We start from the raw sequence: 19063 nt of genomic DNA, 5'->3' as shown, positions 1-19063 counted from the left end.
TTCTATGTTGAAGGGATGGGTATTTGGTACTTTGGTTCAGATCTTGTCTGGATCTTCATTATTGCACATCTAGATTACTGCTACCTCCTTGTTAGTAACATTTAACATTACTTGAGCACTTACTGTGTTTCAGGCTCCGTCAGCACCGGGTCCTTTACTTGTGTTATCTTTGATCATCACAGTGGTCCAGTGAGCTAGGGTGTTTCATAGTCATTTTACAAGAGAAAATAGATCGGTGGAGTCAGATACAATTGATGAGCATCAGGGTTGGGATTTTCCTTCTTAGTGACCAAATAGTTGCCTGAATAACTGTTAGATATTTTTATTTTCTACTCTTCTAGTTATAAATCTTTAGTGACTTTTATTGTGTCAAAACCAAATTATTCTTGTTTTCAAGATTCTCTGTAACCGGTCCTACCCTTCTGATGGACCCGACGCTTTTAGTTCAGTTTCACATTTTTAGTCTTCAGTCAGTGCATTGTGAATTTGTCCTCATCTGGACTGCATTCTCTTCTTAAATTTACCAGATTCTAGTTTTCTAGAACCAGCTATTCCATGGAGCCCTCTTTGTCCATTTTGACCCTTGCCATTCTGTCTCCCAGTTCTTTAAATTCTTTCAGCATTTAAGATGTCTCCTGTACACTTGACCACTCATTGTATCATTTGTCTCTTCATTCCCAAATGTGTTCATTTTGTATATTATGACAGCAGAGATCGCTTTCAAAACCCAGGCTTCCTCTTTTGCACTGCCCCTTACTTAAGCCCAAACTGAAGGCCAACCAAGTCTCCTCATTACTGCTGGCTTTGGGACCAGCCTGTTTGCTGAGGTTCTTTCCAGCCCTTTAATGGGCCCAGAAGCCCTTTTCTGTTTTAAGTTTTTGTTTTTGTTTTTTGAGAGAGAATGGGGGAGAGGCAGAGAGAGAGAGGAGGACAGAGGATCCAAAGCGGGCTTTGTATTGACGCAGAGAGTCCAATATCGGGCTCGAACTCATGAACCGTGAGATCATGACCTGAGCATAAGTCAGGACGCTTAACTGACTGAGCCACCCAGGTGCCCCTCAAAAGCCCTTTTCTAACCTGTTCTCTGCTGATAAGGAGTTTGATGTTAAAATGTAAGTTGTGTAGGTACCCATTTTTTCCATGTTTAAATATTTCAGATAGGAAGATCATTTATTAGGACACAATACTCAGTGTGTAGTCTGTGCAAACAAATATTTTGAGTTATCCAGTAGAAGAAAGTTGGACAATACAAAATATACTTTCAGAGGAAAAAGTGATTTTTGCGATTGGTAAGAAAAAAAGGGAAATTTTAGCTTAAGATAAGTGAATTAGAAGACTGATCGGTAAGAAAGTACCATCAAATGAGTTAAAAATGATAGTATGAAATGAATGAAGATGGAAGAAGGGAGGAAATACATGGAAAATCAGCCATACTGACCTTACCAGTGAATAAAATAATAGGGTTAGAGCAAATGTAGATGAAAACCCTAAGGCATCCTGTGGAAGTGTTGAGCCAGAAATCAGGACTCCGTTTTAAGAGAGCAACTTCAAAGGAAAAAGGAATCATTACCTCTCAGTGCAGAACATCAGAGGAAAAGTATAGTGTTTTAAGAAAATTTGTATGTAAAAACATAAGTTTGTAAAACAAGCTATTTGCATAGGCACCTACACTTTTAGTTTTGATTTTATTTTTTTAATTTATCACGTTCCTCCAGGCAACAAAAATGTGTTTTTTGAAAATTAGATTCATGTGACCCGTAGCATTAAAGCAAGGTGTATCTAATGGGAACAAAACCAAGTGTTTCTGGTCCCACTGAGATAAGAGAACTAGTTTAAGTTAAATTCAGTAGAAAACTAGCTTAAGCACAAAAAAGCAATGTTTAAAGACACATGTGAAGATATTTATAGTGCTTGACACAGGGACTACTAGTCTTACTAACTTCTTGTGGAAGCAATATGTAGTAAAATTCTTGGAGATGACAGTCTATGGGAATCTTCTCCCCCTGTGACTGGATAGTAAGTAACAAGTGTAAACTGGTGTAAAGTAATGAGTTAAAATGTATTCCAAATTAAGACCCTGATCACCAAGCTATTAGTAATAATCCAGGATAGGAAAGCAGATCAGTGTTTTTTCTTCAGTACATGATTTCCTAATACTGTAGTAGCAAAATAAGCCAAGGAGCTGCTGTTAACCTCCACAGAAGTCACGTTAGACATCTAACTTTTATATTCAAAAAGTTATGTTAGAAATAAAAAAATGAAGGTATGTTCCTTACTCTTCATGGTGTAGTATTTCTGGTTGGTGAGGCTCAAGAGACAAAGTGAATGCCAGCAATCACCCACTCCTGCTGAAGGGAGCCACAGCTTGGAGCACTTGGGGGTGTTTTCCAGTTATGTCATTAAAGTCCGTTACTAAGTATTTGAAAACCTATATTCTCCCAGTCACGGTGCTTGTTAGAAGGATTACAGACATAATCCTTCATGAGGCACACAGGCTAGTGGGAAGGAAGGGCATGGAACAGATAATGGCAAATGTGATGTATCAGGAAGTAGTACAGAAGGTTTGGGAGACCTGATACTCGTGGGGAAGGGAGGTGGGGGAATCAGGGTAGGTTTCTTGGAGAAATTAAGGTTTAAGTCAGAACTTGAATGATGAGCAGGAGTTAGTTGGCCAAGTGGGGCAAGGAGAGCATTCCAGACAAAGGAAACAACTTTATGAGGCTGGTGTGTGGGGTCTAAGATGAGCCTGGAATGTTGGTGGGGGCAAGATTAAACAAGACTCTGTAGGCCTTTTGATTTAGTCCCTGAATATTATATTTCATATCCTGATGTAAGTAGTTTAGTTGCTATTAAGTATTTGTACATTCATAAATATAATAGCTACCATTTATGGCTTGCAGTTGCCAACTGCTTTTGTCTAGTATTCATTTGATCTTTACAATAATCTTATAAAGTCTGGGAGGGCGGGGAGGACGTTACATTTGAGGAAACTGAAGCTTGGGTTTGGTAATTTGCCAAAGTGAGCTTACTTCGGCTACAATGTGGAGAAGGGACCTGGGAGGAGAAAAGTGAATCTAAGAATACCAGATTACAAGGCTATCTCCATACTTGCAGTACAGGGGCAATGGTGGCTTGGAATTGGGTAAGTGGCAGTAGGCATGGAGAGAGGTGACCTGTTTGAGAGACTTTTTTAGGCAGTATCAAAGAAGAACTTGGTGATTTCATAATGAGAGGGGATGCCCAGGACTGTTAGCAGCTGCTTTGAGGAGCTGTGCTGATGCATTCATGGGCAAGGATGTCAGGGATCCAGTCACGTGTGTTTTAAGACAGGAGAGTCTAAAATGTTTAAATATTAGTGGGGTGGATTCAAGAGAGAGAGATGAGATATGGAAGAGAGAGCATTCAATGTAGAATAGGTTCAGAAGCAAGTAGAATCCAGAGTAGGGGTGGAAGGACTGGCCTTTGATAGATGAACCCCTCTGGGTCCTTCTGTACAGCTGAATGAAGCTTACTGGACTGACCCATTAAGACATTTCTTCTATTACTCTTCTTACGTTCCTCGTGGATTAAAAAGGCAGGGGGAATGATTTTCTCTTGTCTATTTAAAATTAAATCGGAATGAGAATGTGCTCAGTCTTATTAATCTAGTCAATTGTATTTTTTGTATTGTCGTGGATGAGTCTATTTCCATGACAGATGATCAGACTCCAAGATCACCATCAGCTTTCTCTCATCCTTTCATTTGATTTTTGCTCTAGTTCAGTGGGTCTGAGCCCTGTCGGTACATTAGGATCACCTGCATGCTTGTAATAAATAGCATTGTTTGTGTCCCCACTCCAAACACTTGAACCAGAGTCTCTGGGGATAGGGCAAGGGCATGGGTGGGGATTTATTTGGGGGAGGGGAGTTGTTTGTCTGTTTAAACAACTTTGTAGTAATGCTAATACGCACTCAAGGCTGACAATCAGGACTTCATTCTTGTACTTTTAAGATCTGAAGAACTTGTGAGAGCTGTTATCTTAAGCTTTTGCTCAGTTTAGGAAAGCCCTCTTTCTCCAATTGGTTTCAGAAACTGCACACACTGAAATTGACAGTGAAAGCTTACATACAAAAATCTTAGTTGTTAGTTGAATATCTTTGCTATTTTACTAGTTACGTGGCTTTTTATGTTTTTTAGTGTGCTCATTTTCCCCTTGCACTTATGTCTCGTGTGTTTCCTGTTTTAATCGTTGGGGTACTCTGGCCTCCCTAAATAGCATCAAGCATCATGCCACCTATTTGATGGCAAATATTCTTTATAGATTTGGAGTTTCTTAACCTTGAAATTTTATTTATTTTAGCTCCAAATAGTGTCACCTGTTCTGAAATATTTCAATAACACATATACCCCCAAATGTTTGGATTTTCCAGGTATCTACAATCTAGACCATGATCAAAGTAAAAAGATATTAAAAAGTCAAGAATATAGTTTAAAAATTTCTCAAGGCACTGATGGACAGAAAGCTTAAATTTAAGCAAATGAATACTTACAATGGATATAAAAATTTTAGAGCTAGCAACTATTCAAAACATAAATGTTTTAGGATGAGGAAGCTTTTGATACTTGTAACAAGCTTGCATTGTATTTGGTATCTGTTATAAATTACAACTCCAATTATTATATAGACATGGGATTATGTTTGTCTATGGGTCTTGGTTAATGGGTATCACACATTTCCTATATATTTCTAAATTCTCCAAATTAAAAGTATTAATCAAAAACTAGAAGCAAGAATGGCAGGTATTTTATGACTTTTTTTTTTTTTTTTAGCAAGTTATAGCTATTATTTTTCTTCCCCTGATTCAAAGAAATGCATAGGGTGTATTCATGTATAACACACCTATTAGTGCTTACTGTAGAAGAATGGTATTGACAACTTAATTTCAGTTGTCTACATTTTCAAAACAATGAAGACATATCACTGACCATAAAATAGAAATAGCAACCATTCAAAATAGTTGAACATTTATTGTATCATTTACTCTATAGAGGCATTCTCATTATTACAGTAAATATAGCCAGTTTATGTGCATATGTAGACACAGGGATCTATAATGTACATGGCAATTTGTAACAAATACACAAATGTAATGGATATTTTGGATTATTTTCGATACAAGCTTATATAAAACAGATTCTATGGCTGTGTGCTAAGGAGTGGTTTCGATTTGAAGACTTGAAAATTTTTTAATGAAATTTTTCCTCCCTTCCCTTTTTTTTTTGGCAGATGAATTTTTGAAGAAAAAGTGTGAAAGCAGATTGATTCTGTACCCACTTTTTAGATTTCAGATTCACATGCGTCGTAATAAAGTTGCCTCCATGCGGTCTTAATTCAGTTAAGGCTTTCTGGTTTGGAGTTCATATACATAATTGTGCAAAGGCTCTGTAGTGTAATATCTTTGTGATATGTACAGGCATAACAAAAGTAAGTCTGAAATTGATACATAAATGTGCTCTATAAAATCAATAATATTAATAAATCTGAATTGCTTTAAAGAAAAATCTTGGATGATATGTGAAATTTATAAATAGAGATAACCTGATTTTCCATTGTATTTTATTCTTTCAGGTTAAAAAGAGGACCAAATCCTACGTGGTGCTTAGGGGTAGGTAGCAGCCACGATAGGAAGAGAGGGGTACAATTCCTGAGTTTAGAGTTCTGACTCAGAACCTTCTTTGGCTTAGATGAACACAAGTATCTACTAGAATAAACAGTGTTCATTATTCATAATATCATATGGATGTATTATTCGAGAATCAAATGCAGCTCAATAATAAAGAAGTCAGCAAAAGTAAGCTAAAGCTTGCATTGAACCTGTCTAGTCTCCTAAAGACCTTTTCCAAAGAACTGGCTCTTTGCCAGATTTGTCCACGTCTACTATAATGTCTGTCACAGTGGTTCTCGAAAGGGATGAAGGGAGTGGTAGGTAGTGTTTTCACAGCATCTGGGGACACATTCATGGATTGTGCCCCCACACTGCTTTGGTTATAGAAATGCAGGGAACTATTGGCATTTAGTGTACTGGAGCCAAAGATGCCACATGTCCTCCAGTGCTCAGGACAGTCCCAAATGTTGACAGTTGTTCTGTCCAAACTGCAAGTAGAGAAACACAGATAATAAATATATTGAATGCATACAAGCAATAGTACATACTTTTTTATGCTGACTCATAAAATATGTAAATTTAGATCAGATATTTCACAACTTTTTTTAGTGTGAATCAGTAGTGGGCTCAGATTTTAAAACAAATTGGGGCAGAAGATTTTTTATGTTATATGTTCATTAACTTTCAAAGCAAAATTCTGGTAGCCATTAGAAAATAATGAAGTCCTACATCATTAATGGGGAGATGTTTCTTTAATCATTGACAGATGTTCTAATGGAAGATGGATTGGTCAGTCTAAACAATCTCCACCCATAAGCACTAAATTTAAGAAACAATTACATTTTATTAAACTGAATCAAATGAATAATGACTTATGAGTAAGTATACTGAATTCTTTACATTAATTTTGAAAATTTTAAGCCATCCATTTTTCTAATGAACCCAAGTTGCCTTAAACTTTATTTCTGATTTTTTATACAAAAACAAGAAAAGGGTACAATTCAGTTGGTTCACTTGACCGTAGATGAATAATATGCTAAGGGAAAGGTAGTGTTACTAGGTACAAGAACCTTCTAAACTTTCGTTATCCTATTTTAGCAAGATAGAGATGGCTTCCTCATTTTCACTAGCCCTGTAACATGAATTGTTGAAACTGTAAAATTTACATTTCCTGAGGCTGGAGGCTGCTCCAGTCACAGACTGTTTTACCTTATCCTATTTTGGACTTACACATCCAACAGTTAAAGTAATTGTAAAGTAATTAATTTATATTCTTTTCATGTTCCCATTATGATTACACCAACATTAGCTGTTGACTTACCTATCAATTCAGCTTCTTAGAGTACCAGGAGATCTCGGTTTAGGGTCCAGCTCTAGCTTAAAACCTGTGTGACTTAACTGTGCTCTTCAGTTTCTCATATGCAAGATAAGGTTAATATCTATCTTCACGTGATTTGTGTGAGGCTCAGCTTAGGTAGCATTTTAATTTTATTAAACTTGGACTTAAGAATCTTTAAAAATTTTTTAACCAAGGATTTATTGTTTTTCTAAAAACAACTTCATGTGAACTTACCATGAAAAGTGAATAATGCCTTCAAATAATCTTTGTGATCATTTGGAAGTGCTTGGTATTTGGTATTTGTACTAAATAAGGATGGAGCCTTAAAGTGACAGCCTGTAAGTTGCCTTTGTCAGAGGAAAGTAGCCCAAGGCAGCTTTGTCTATGTGGAATAGGAGTGTTCATTTTGCCATGGTTTTTTCTTTTTCTTTTTCTTTTTCTTTTTCTTTTTCTTTTCTTTTCTTTTCTTTCTTCTTCTTCTTCTTTTTTTTTTTTTTTCATTTTGCCATGGTTTTTACTCAGCCATGGCCATGACTCTTTGGGGGTCAGAGATGATGGATGGTGATGAAATGACCCAGTCAACTTTCAGCTTGGATTTTTTGGAGCTAACAAGCCCTGACATAAACAGAGATAAAAATATCAAAGTACTAGTGCCATTATTATTTTTTTTTTTTAATTTTTTTTTTCAACGTTTTTTATTTATTTTTGGGACAGAGAGAGACAGAGCATGAACGGGGGAGAGGCAGAGAGAGAGGGAGACACAGAATCGGAAACAGGCTCCAGGCTCCGAGCCATCAGCCCAGAGCCTGACGCGGGGCTCGAACTCACGGACTGCGAGATCGTGACCTGGCTGAAGTCGGACGCTTAACCGACTGCGCCACCCAGGCGCCCCACTAGTGCCATTATTGATGCTGATATATCTTAAATCTTTGTCCTTTAAGTTTACCTAGGATGTTTCTTATTCTGAGCCAATCAATAACAGAAATTGGTACCAGGAGTGGGATATGAGCCACCATTTCAACACCTTTATTTCATTATCAGAATCTTCATGAACATAGGGGAGTCCCATACATTCAAATTTTATGACTCCAACTGGAGTGCTGGGCCAGAGAGGAATAATAGAGAATAATGAGAATTTAAGTCATGTAGTCACTTCCGTCTACCATTTCTCTCGAGTATTCCCCTAGACTGAGTGTTAAAAGGGAGATGTTAATCTATAGCTCCCTCAATTGGTCATAGATTCTCTGCCTTACAGTGTGAGCTTCTCACTGTGCAGGGTGTGATTCTAGTGTTTAAAGATAAGTTTTTTTATACAAGATGGCCTCAAATACAAGCCAACTACTTCATCTGCTGCTCACCCAAAGAATGAGCCATCTGTTTGAATGCTGAAGGAAAAATTGGCTGTGTTGGACATATTGAGAGTCTGCCTCCAACATGGTCTGTAAATGTTGTATACTGTATTTTAAAGGTGACTTAGATTTCCAAGCATAATTTTGACTTTATGATGTTTTTTTTCCTAGTATGTACATTTCTGTATGAGAAGTAAACTCCGCTATAGTACATGTTGCATCCTTCCAGTGTCCCTCTGTTACTGGATAACATAGGTAATTGCAACATTTTTTTATCCTCCAAGGTGTATGGAGACATTACATTTTTTTTTTTCATTAAAGGAATTAAAATAATGACCTGAATATAAAGCAAGGTTTTGAGCAAATATTTTAAAGTTTGTAGATAGCTACAAGTGACCCATACAAAGTCAAGGCAATTGTACAATTTAATCAAATTGTATAATTAATGAAATAAGCCCTAGTCATGGCAGCAGCCTTGTATGGTTATCCTCTATAATCCTTTGCCCAATCCAGGAGGCTACGTGGCAGAGTTGGCTATGCACTCGTAGATGATACTCTAGACCAGAGATCAGCAAACTTTTCCTATAAAGGACCAAATTCACCAAGAGTGAATATTCTGCAAGGGACCAGAAAAAGGCTTTGCAGGCCATAAAGTTTGTTGCAGCTACACAGCTCTGTAATTGTATCAACAAAGCACCCATAGACAATCTGTAGACAAATGAGTGTGTCTGTGTTATAATAAAACTGTATAAAGAAAGGACGGATTGGGCCCCTGGGCTGCCCTGAGCTAGAAAATGATGCGCTAGGCAGTGGTTCTTTAAGTTTGATTCCCAGACCAGCAATATTGACGTCACTGGAGACTTGTTAGCAATGCAGATGCTGACACCACCCAACAGGAGCTACTGGGTCAGAAATGGGCTAGCTAGGGTCCAGCAATTAGGGTTTTAATAAGCCCACCAGGGGACTCTGATGCATGCAGGCTGAACTTTAAGAACCACTGCTATAACGATCTAGACCCTTCTGAGGCCAACCCTAAAACTACATAAAATGATATTTTTGGTAGTATCACCTTTGATGCACAGGACAATAAAGTAATTTGAATACTGAAGTAACTATAAGCACTCTATTAAGTCAGAAAACAGTTTTATAATTCTAGTAAGGAAATTTTTGTTTTCCCAATTTCTGAAGTTGTCTTTTCTGTTTAATATGTTTGAATGTATTATAAATTTCTCTTGAAAAAAAGTTTGCCTTAAATTTGAGACCAGCTTTTGTTTGTGCTATCATCATATATACTAAAGCCTATGAAAATAGTACAAAGTTTCCCATTGTGGGATTTATTTTAGAATGGAACCTAACAATGTTGCAAAGTTGTCACATATGATCGTTTCCAGTGTGTTTAAAAGATCCATACCCTAGGGGGTTCTTGGCTGGCTCAGTCAGTAGAGCATGTGACTCCATCTTGGGGTTGTAAGTTCCAGCCCCATGTTGGGTGTAGAGATTGCTTTAAAAAGACCCATGTCTTTAATCATGTCCATGAATGTGGGTGTGATATTCAATAGGAATTTTCCTGTTATTCAAGAATTGCTGGCAAGGCCCAAAGCTGAGAGCAAAGGGTACTAAATTCTCCCATATTCTACTGTCCAACACTGCCAAATTCTGAATTTATTGTATTAACCACTTCCTTCACCCACAAGTTTATGTAAAAAGAAGTCTGAGGAAGGGGGAGTGAAATTTTGACCTTAAGGGAAAGCAGTGTAGCAGAGGACTTCTTCCTCTCCTTCTAGTGGTTTCTTCCAAGCCTGGGGAGTGGGATTGGTGGCTTCAAGACAATCAGTCTGAAACCAAAAGTCCTAACAGGTCCTTCTGTTATTATCACTTCAGTGGAGCATGAACAAAGCCTAGAGAGAGCAGGAAATACATCCCATAGAATTTGGAGCAGTCTGTGTACGTAGAAACTACTATCTGCTTCTGTCTACAGGTCTCTGAAGGCAAGAGGTCGGCAAGAGAAGCCTGTGTCAGCAGAGTATGAAAGGACCTTGATGTGGATGTGGAGCGAGTGCCTACATAGAAGAGGGTTGGAGCCGCCACGCTGCTCTAGGTTTGCACAGCCCTCAGGCTATGGAAGAGTTCTCTAGAGATTCTTTGGGCTCCTTGAGAAGGAACTTGGAAGTTAAAGGAAGGACAGGAACTGTACAATTACCTAGGTCAAATGAGAAGACAACCCACCTCAAGAGGGGCTTTGAGGACATTTATCACATATGGGTCAAAGGGACAAGCTCCTCCTCCCTTAAGGGGCTGAGGTGAAGCTGACAGTAGCCCAAGAAGACCACCAGCATGAGACAGAACGAAGTCCAGTCAATAGAAATGAGGGACCCTTCCTATCACCACCACCAGGCAAGCAGTTATACATTTCTACCTCCCTCATTCTTCCTCCTTGCCCCCAACACCAGACTTAAAGAAGGAAAGGGAGAGAGTATCACAAAGACAGACGATACTGTTACGAGTTCTGGAGTTGCCATCCAGCCCATGATTGAGATGGATTTAGGGGTAGGGATGCAAAAATGGGGTTTTGCATCAGATATGAATGTTAAGAACTATGGAGGGTCTGATTTTACCTTGCAAGTTAACAGGTTAGCCTTCGTGTCTGATGGCAGAAGACATTAGACTCCTGGGTCAAAAAATTGCATATGTTACTCACCACACAGTAAAAGCATGAGCCTCAGCATATTGGCTGGTTTCCCTTTGCCCCCAGGTCCCATTCGGGGTAGGGGTGATTCATGGACTGAGATAATATGAATATATAGAGTGGGTTATGCTCCAGGAGAAGCCAGGGCCAAGAGCCCAGTGCTTTCTGAGCAAACAACAAACATAGAAAAGAGCAAGCCAGCCAGTTCCCCTCTTCTTAAGACTGAGCAGTTAGATGGTGGTAGTCTGGGCGGGAGAAGGATGAGGCAAGGGATGGCATCATGGTGCAAAATTTAGGGAAGCACTCAGTGCTAGGTTTGTACAAATGCAGGATTAGCACCTAAGCACGAGAACCCCCTTAACTTTTGTGTCCTGGGCACCTTGCTTTCCTCACCCTGGTCCTGGCTTTGGTAGTCATGCTGGACTACCTCGACTTACTTAATTGTCTATGTGAGTAGCTTCAGAATTTGCTCAGTGTCAGAGCACACATACTGGTGGTCCAGCACACTCGGCAGGCACGTGCCTCTCCCAAAATGAGACTGAAGCTCAAAACTGAACTGTTTTAATAATCCATGGGTCAAATCCAACTCCAGTCCATGGTTTTGACATTTTTCTAAAAGATTGCAAAATACACAAGAATATGTAACAGAGATCACATGTGACCCACAAAGCCTAAAATATTTACTATCTGGTTCTTTTCAGAAAAAGTTTGCTGACTCCCATAAAAACTGAAAGGAATTTAATTTGTGCGTATCTTTAAAAGATGAGAGAGAGAGAGAGACTAAAAGTAGTATAGCTTCAGGCGATACTTAAAAAAAATTGTTTTACATTTATTCCCCTTAAGAGCTGTGTTTCTTCAATAAACTATTTTACACAGATGATCGACAGTAAGCCTCTTTCAAGCGACAAAAACCCAACTTTAGTTAAAGCTAAAAGAATGCATCGGTTCATATAGAGTCAGCCGCAGGTCCGGCTGCATCTGGGGATTTGAATGCCATTGGAACCTGTGTACACACTGACTTCATTTTTGCCTCTGCAGACTGCCTCGGAAGTCCTTTCCCTGAATGGCAGGGAACAAAGCTCAAGCCACTCCAGAATCCTCCCCTCGCCACTCTGAGAGGCAATATGAAGTCTGCATCCCAGCTACAGGTTTGGCCAGTGTCCAACCCTGGACCAGCATCATGGCCAGGGTGGGAGAGGAACTATGTGAGTAAGCCAGCTCCGTGCTACCTCTGGGGCCAGCGGGAGGCCAGAGCTGTTAAGAGAGCCGTGGAGAGCAGACGTGACCCTGGGTGATCACTGGCAGCTGCCTCAATTTGTGTCTAACAGTGTCCTTTAGTTTGGAATAACATGTGAGATTTTTAGGCCCTGTCAATGTCTGCCGTTGAAGCTCTTAGCCTATAAAATTTTCATGTGTTTAAAATTAGCTGCTCCATTTCTGATTGATGTATCAGATTGGCCTCTCTACCCTTGTTTCTACAGTTTTATCACGTTGTTTGGAGCTGTGCTTTACTGTGACTATGCCTTGCAGCTCTTCCTCTTTTACTGTGGGCTTACCATGGAAGAGTTGCTCAGGCCACTTTGATTAATCATCCCATTATGGTCAGGCACTCCTGTCTTTCTGGCCTTTCTAGCCAGAAAGCTCTATGGCAGACATTACATTCCCGACTCTAGACTCTCTGTGTCCTATAATCGCAGTGATGAATCTGTTTTGCTAATTAATTTTTAGTGCGGCTTGTAGATGATGCTCATGAAACGAGTGGAATGTGACAGGCTTACAATCCATAAAGAAGCCTGAGTAAAAGCAACCATTCTCTAGATGGTTAACTCTGTTTGGGACTTAATGCCAGATTGATCCTAGGGCCCTAACAGACTTGTTAGGCTAACTCAGTTTTCTTCTGTTTTGTCTGACACTTTGTGGCAGCTTGGGTAATTCCTACTGTCCACATTGGGTCAAATATTGTATGGAAAATATTTCCCAGGTGTCTACTTTCCCATCCTAAATTTTGGAAGCAACTGCTTCCCTGTTATACCTACATGTCAGTGCTGGGCTGTTCTCTCTGGGGTGAGGTCCAGTAAGCTGGCTACTCTATCATCCCATCCACTCTTCTCCCACCCAAGAAATCAACTCACCAGGTTCATTTAATTATTTTATTTTTATTTTATTAAATGTTTTTATTTTATTTTTGAGAGAGAGAGATACAGAGTGTGAGTGGGGAAGGGGCAGAGAGGGGGAGACAGAATCCGAACCAGGCTCCAGGCTCTGAGCTGCTGGCACAGAGCCCAATGCGAGGCTCGAACTCACAGACCGTGAGATCATGACCTGAGCTGAAGTTGGACACTTAATCGACTGAGCCACCCAGGCGCCCCTCACCAGGTTAATTTTAGTTAAAGATATGTTTGACAGAGAAATTTCTATTGGGCGATATACTTTCATTGGTTTTCTGCAATAAACTAGTTTCTATTTCTTATTCGGGTCCTAAAATGGTCAATAGCCCCTAGCACCACAAGTTTAAGAATATAATCTTTCACTAAAAGTTTTTATTTTCAACTGCATTTTAGGACTTGCAAAACATGAAAAAGGACATTTCTTAAAGAAAGTGAGTGTGCATTTGGGGGAAGTAAGCAAATTCTTAAGTTCTGAAACAAATCGTTGTAAGAGTTGTTTTACCCTAGAGCATAAAAAAGTCCAAACAAGTTTACTGTTTGCACAGTGTTTTATTTTACAGCATTAAAAGCTGTATTAAGCATATGTCAGTGTGACCATTTAGCTATGGGGCAGGGGAAGTATTTTAACAGATTCTTGGACCTCAGCATACTGTTTCTGGGTTAATCCTAGCATGTGTACCATAGAAAAAACATGCTTACGTCCTGAAGATAAAATTATACTTTTTAAGTCATTATTATTAAATAAACATACACATAGTTTTAAGAAATAGATTGGTATCATACCGTTTAAAAAAAAAAATCTCCCATGCTATTCTTAGTATCACTTTTTTGAGGCAGTTGCTTCTTAACTGTTCTATTTTTAATGCTTTTTTTTTTAATGTTTATTTATTTATTCTGAGAGAGAGTATGCAAGCGGGGGAAGGGCAGAGAGGGAGGGAGACACAGAATCTGAATCAGGCTCCAAGCTCTGAGCTGTCAGCACAGAGCCTGACACAGGGCTCCAACTCATGAACTGTGAGATCACCACCTGGGCTGAAGTCAGACACCCAACCAACTGAGCCACCCACATGCTCCTATTTTTCATTCTAAGGATGGCTATCACCAGAGTAAATAATATTCATATTTCTCCATTTTTAAAAGTGTTTATTTATTTTTGAAAGAGAGAGAGTGCGCATAAGCAGGCAAGGGGCAGAGAGAGAAAAGGAGAGAGAGAATCTCAAGCAGGCTCCATGCTGTCAGCACAGAGCCCAGCAATCCCACGAAGCGTGGGATCATTACCTGAGCTGAAATCAAGGGTCTGAGTGACTCAACTGACTGAGTCACCCAGGCACCTCTTCTCTGTTTCTTGATGTATCAACTTTAGGCTATGTTAATCAATGTCCTCATGGGGAAGATGACTCCCCCCCTTCTCCCCATTCCCACCTCTCCCCTTGAGTTTCTTAGTTATATGATTTTGTGTTCTTTTGGAGGTGGTTACTTTTAGAACTTTAAATAATATACTTAAACATCTATTCTTTATTCCAACAACCTTAGTTAGAAAGTATCCATTAATACCCTATGGAACCAGCCATTCCTTGCTCCTAGTGATTCTCACCTCCTTGTATTCATGGACTTTCTGACATTGAATAGGGTTGATCTGTGTAACCATTGCCAAAAAATGGTGTGTGACTCCCAAGATTAGGTCAGCGTAGATGTTGCAACTTCTGCCTTACTGTCTTTTTGATCATTTGCTCTGGGGGAAGTCAGTTGTCCTGTCATGAGGACATGCAAGCAGCCTTAAGTAGAAGTGCATGTGGCAAAGAACTGAGACTTCCTGACAAAAGTCAGCACCAAATTTGCCAGCCATGTGAATGAGCCATCTTGAAAGCAGATCATCCAGCCTTAGTCAAGCCTTTAGATGACTGCAGCTTGAAACCAACTTCTTGACCACAACCTCATGAGAAACCTAAGTCAGAACCACTCAACTAATTTGCCCATAGACATTCTGAGATAAGAAATGTGTATTGGCCTTTAGGCCACTAAATTTGGGGGGGATGTTTCTTATGTAGCAATAGGTAACTGATGTTACATACCTTGTAGGTAGGATGATGTCATTTTCTCTTTCAGAGTAACCTTCACCCTTTTCCTAACCCCTTCATTTATCTTCCAAATTCTGTCATCTATTTCACTACTTTTGTCATTAATTCATTACATGGTTTATTATATTTACATTGGTTTTTAACTATGATCACAAAATGTAATCATTCATGCTTTGTGTCAGTTCTAAAATTAGAAATAAAAATAGGATGTAAATTATTATAGTTATGAAATATGAATATATAATCTTATTATAAATCATGTAATATAATTGTTATTAATTTTTCTAAGTTTATTTATTTATTTTGAGAGAGACAGAGACAGCACGAGTGAGGGAGAGGCAGAGAGAGAGAATCCCGAACAGGCTCTGTGTAGGCTGCTAGCACAGAGCCTGATGTGGGGTTCAAACCCCTGAAGATGTGAGATCATGACATGACCTGAAACCAAGAGTCAGACACTTAACTAACACCCAGATGCCCCTGTAATATAATTATTTTAGGCTTCATTTTATTTTTTATTATTTTTTCCAGTTTTTATTGAGGTAATAATTGACATACAATATTGTGTAAGTTTAAGGAGTACAATATGATAATTTTATATATATAAATGATTACCACAATAAAGTTTTTTTTTAATGTTTATTTTATTTTTTGAGAGAAAGACAGAGTGCAAGTGAGGGAGGGGAAGAGAGAGAGGGAGGCACAAAATCTCAAGTAGGCTCTAGGCTCTGAGCTGTCAGCACAGAGCCTGATGCGGGGCTCAAACTCACAAATGGTGCAATCATGACCTGAGCCAAAGTCAGACACCTAACCGACTGAGCCACCCAGGCGCCCTCACCACAATAAGTTTTGTTAACACATCCATCACCTCACATAATTACCTTTTTTTTTTTTTTTTAGAGTAAGAGCTTTTAAGATTTACTCCCTTAGCAACTTTCAAGTATTCAAAACAGCGTTGTTAGCTATAGTCACCATGCTGTATATTATACCTCCAGAATTTATACATCATACAACTGGAAATTTGTGCCGTTTCACCACATTCATCCATATCCCCCACTAACCCGTGGTCCTGGTAACCACCAGTTGACTTTACCAGTTCAGTTTTTGACTTTACAGTTCAGTTTTTTAAGATTTCATATATAAGTGAGATCATATAGTATTTGTCTCTCTTTTGTCACATAGCATAATGCCCTAAAGGTCCGTTCATGTTGTCACAAATGGCAGGATTTCCTTCCTTTTCATGGCTGAATAACATACCATTGCATATATACACCACATTTTCTTCACTTGATCTTAGCCAAAAGGCCAAGAAGCATTACACCACATTTTCTTTATCCATTCATCCAACAGTGCACACTCAGGTTGTTTCCATGTCTTGGCTATTGTGAATAATGCTGCAATGAACATGGGGATATCTCTTCAGCATATCTCTTCAAGATAGTGATTTCATTTCCTCTGGATACATACCCAAGAGGGGAATTGCTGGATCATATGGTATTTCTATTTTTAAGTTTCTGAGGAACGTCCGTACTATTTTCCATAGCGACTGTACCAATTTACATTCCCACTAACAGTGTGTCAGTGTTCCCTTTTCTCAGCAGCCTCACCAGTACTTATTATTTTCATCATTTTGATAACAGCCATCCTAACAGGTTTGAGGTAGTATCTCACTGTGGTTTTGATTTGGACTTCCCTGATGGTTAGTGATGTTGAGCACCTTTTAATGTACCTGTTGGCCATTTGTGTATTTTCTTTGGAAAATGTCTTTTCAAGTCCTTTGCCCACTTTTTAATATTTAATTATTTATTTATTTATTTATTTATTTATTTCAAGTTATTTATTTATTTATTTATTTATTTATTTATTTTAAAGTAATCTCTGCACCCAGTGTGGGGCTTGATCTCACAACCCTGAGATCAAGAGTCACATGCTTTTCCAACTGAGCCAGCCAGGTGCCCCCTTTGCCCACTTTTAAATAGGATTTATTTTTAATTTTTGTTGCTATTGAGTTGTATGAGTTCCTTATATATTTTGGATATGAAACCCTTATCATATATATGGCTTGCAAATATTTTCTTCCATTCCATTCCATTCCATTGCCTTTTCATTTTGCTTTCTCCTTTTGCTGCATAAAAGCTTTTTACTTTGATATAGTCTCATTTGTTTATTTTTGCTTTTGTTGCTTGTACTTTTGATGTCATATCCAAAAAAAGTCATTGCCCAGACCAATGTCAAGCAGGTGTTCCCCTGTGTTTTCTTCTAGGAGTATGATAATTTTAGATCTTACATTTAAGTCTTTAATCCATTTTGAGTTAATTTTTGTGAGTGGTACATGTAATATTATTTAACACAGAGCTAGTAGAATTGGGCCAATAAAGAAAGAATCATACACCCACCAAATCAAATCTTTGCCACTTGAAAGAGGATGCTTCCTATTTGGCCCATGATTTTTTTTTTTTTTTTTTTTTTTTTTTTTTTTTGCAGTTTTCTAAAACTTTTCTCAGGGATTCCAAAGTTGACTTTTAAGTTTTTGTTGAGAGAAAAAAATATACGGTTCTTTGCCATATCAGTAAGTTCTTTGAGGCTCTTACTCATATGATTTGCTGAATAAAATCCATTCCAACATTCTGTTTGAAGACATTTTTTCTTTACACCTTCTAATGTCTTGTTTTAGCCACATAGCTGTTATCATTGGATTTCTTTTCATAGTAATCTGGGTTAATTTCATTGTTTTCAGATTCTACAGAAGTTTTTTCCAGAAGGGTGTGTCCAAGGAGTCCTTGCATATATATAAAATTTTTTATTTTTCTTCACACTTGGCTTTGTTCCTGCTCAGAATGGTATCTTAATTTCAATTATATTTTCTAATTGGTGAGTGTAGAATAATGCTACTCATAAGTTAATCTTTTACCTGGGAAATTTGCTCAACTCATTATTTCTAGGAGTTGACTGATAATCAGTTTTATCTTTTTTCCTTCCAATCCTTATCTTTTTCTTACCTTATTTCCTTGACCAGGATGTCTGGTACTATGTAGGCTAGAATTATAGATCCATACCATTTTTTTCTTCCAAATTTTTAAGATACTATATCATTTGGGCACTCTGTTGACAAGTTTAATATTACTTTGAATCCCATTTTTTTTTTGTGGGGAACTTGTTTTTTCTCTCTACAAGCTTTATGGTCTTACTTTCTCCTTAAAATTCTGCAGTTTTATGAGAATATACCTTGGCATAATGTATACCTTGGTATATATATAGATCTATACCTTGGTGTCAATCATTTTTATTTATCTTGCATGGCATTTCATCCTGTAGACTTTTGTCTTTTCAGCTCTAGGAATTTTTTTCTTTTAATTGTCTCTCTCCTACCCCCACTCCTATTTGACTAATATTGGACTTCCTCAATTGATTCTCCATTCTGCAACCTTTTTCTCATATTTTTCACTACTTAGTTTTTGGTTTGCATTGTGGAATTTTCTCAACTTTGACTTCTAGGCCTTTTATTGAAAATTTTATTTAAGATATCTTTTTTTTTTTTTTTTAATTTTTAACGTTTATTTATTTTTGAGAGAGAGAGACACAGAGCATGAACGGGGGAGGGTCAGAGAAAGGGAGACACAGAATCTGAAAACAGGCTCCAGGCTCTGAGCTGTCAGCACAGAGCCTGACGTGGGGCTCGAACTCACGGACCATGAGATCATGACCTGAGCTGAAGTCGGCTGCTTAACCGACTGAGCCACCCAGGCGCCCCTAAGATATCTTATTTTTGATTTTTAAGACTTTCTGGTTCTATGTCCCTT

At 38.3% G+C, this 19063-nt stretch overlaps 2 long non-coding RNA genes across 2 annotated transcripts in view; one reads left to right on the top strand and one right to left on the bottom strand.

Moving 5' to 3' along the window:
* The first annotated feature begins 11092 nt into the window (after positions 1 to 11092).
* The window catches only part of LOC128775308 (uncharacterized), a 10292-nt gene continuing 2321 nt past the window's right edge, over positions 11093 to 19063 (top strand). The window contains exon 1 of the long non-coding RNA XR_008419941.1: positions 11093 to 12225. This is a non-coding gene — a long non-coding RNA (uncharacterized LOC128775308). The remainder of the gene's footprint in view (positions 12226 to 19063) is intronic.
* The window catches only part of LOC128775309 (uncharacterized), a 21615-nt gene continuing 21385 nt past the window's right edge, over positions 18834 to 19063 (bottom strand). The window contains exon 2 of the long non-coding RNA XR_008419942.1: positions 18834 to 18967. This is a non-coding gene — a long non-coding RNA (uncharacterized LOC128775309). The remainder of the gene's footprint in view (positions 18968 to 19063) is intronic.

Source organism: Panthera pardus, unplaced genomic scaffold (genome assembly GCF_024362965.1).
Source record: "Panthera pardus isolate Hobbes unplaced genomic scaffold, ASM2436296v1 HiC_scaffold_7, whole genome shotgun sequence".
NCBI classification, from domain to species: domain Eukaryota; kingdom Metazoa; phylum Chordata; class Mammalia; order Carnivora; family Felidae; genus Panthera; species Panthera pardus.
The sequence above is the reverse complement of the archived record's forward strand: the minus strand, read 5'-3'. Positions and strand labels throughout refer to the sequence as shown.